This window comes from Tachyglossus aculeatus, chromosome 3 (assembly GCF_015852505.1).
Source record: "Tachyglossus aculeatus isolate mTacAcu1 chromosome 3, mTacAcu1.pri, whole genome shotgun sequence".
NCBI lineage: Eukaryota > Metazoa > Chordata > Mammalia > Monotremata > Tachyglossidae > Tachyglossus > Tachyglossus aculeatus.
The window spans coordinates 85681624-85682916 of NC_052068.1; the positions used below are offsets into that span (position 1 = coordinate 85681624).

The 1293-nt window shown below is 48.6% G+C and overlaps 1 non-coding gene across 1 annotated transcript; it reads left to right on the top strand.

Moving 5' to 3' along the window:
• Nucleotides 1–262: 262 nt before the first annotated feature.
• Nucleotides 263–400, top strand: LOC119926216. Its single transcript, XR_005450109.1, has one exon. It is a non-coding gene; the product is annotated as a small nucleolar RNA SNORA7 (small nucleolar RNA).
• The last annotated feature ends 893 nt before the right edge of the window (nucleotides 401–1293 follow it).

Genomic DNA, 1293 nt, shown 5'->3' on the forward strand with positions numbered 1-1293 from the left:
CAGGGAATTTGTCTGTTGTTTTATTGTAGTCTCCAAAGCAATCAGTACAGTGTTGGCACACAGTAAGTGCTCAGTGACTACAATTGAATAAATAAATCAAACATAGAGCCTAGGGCTATCTAGGATCTAGGCCTGTTCTGTGACCTTGGGCCAGTCATTCACTTAACTTCTCTGTGCATCAATTTTCTTATCCACACAAATGGGGATGAAATAGCTATCTGTTCACCCTCCCTCTTAGATTTGTAGCCCCTAGGTAGGTTAGCCCCACTCAGGGTCACACCTGGAGGGTTTCCAGTACTCTACCAGTCTCAGCTATGGGAGGGAGAGTCAAGCAGAGGCATACCCATTCCATTCCTAGCTTGGTCAGTGGTTAGCAAGTGGAAGGCAATCTGCTACAAGTCAAAACTCACCCATGCTGTAGCAGGGGAATGGGAGAGAGTGAAGGGCAGAGACTCAAGTTTACCGAGCGGAAGGAGGCAATGGTAAACCACTTCCATATTTTTACCAAGAAAACTCTATGGATCCACTACCAGAATGATTGCAGATGGAGAGCGGAGCGTTCTGGGAGATAGGTGTCCGTGCTGTTGCTATGGGTCAGAAATGACTCAGTAGCCCAAGACAAGCAGGTAAGACAGAGACTGTATCCGATCTAGTCATCTTATATCTAACCCAGCTCTCAGCACAGTGTTTGGCACACATTAAGTGCTTAATAAGAAGCATCATGATTATTATTAGGCTGGTCACCCACCTCTTCCTTCCTGGAAGCCTGCTCTCTCACTGCTGGCACCCTCCCGGATCACCTCAAAAGCCCTTTGGGATAGGTCCTGTCATCCCCCCAGGTGCTCTGGTTATATTCGTTTCTTTTCAGCACTGAGCGATGGGTAAAAATGGGAGATGGGAGGGAAGGTGAAGAGACTAGAAAAAGAGGGAAGTCAAGCAGTTGCGGGTACTGCTGCCGACCTGCATCAGCCTCCCTGAGTCAGCTGCGTTCGCTCCACTCTTCACCTCACCGTCACAGCCAGGACGAAGAAGGCAGAAAACATGGGCCTGCGGAGTCCAGAGAAATCCCTGCTCACCCACACCCCCGGAAACAGGGTGAAGAAGGATAGCCAGTCTTGGGGAACATCAGAAAGGCAAGGAGTGTGATAACGTGGGGAGATGTGGTGAAGACAGACACTGGGATTCCAAAATCCAAGCTGACCACTGGAAATGTGAAAACCAGAGTCTGAAGGATCCAGCCAGTCATGAAGTGACAGAACTGACAATCAGATCAAGGCTCTATGTTCTCGTTAT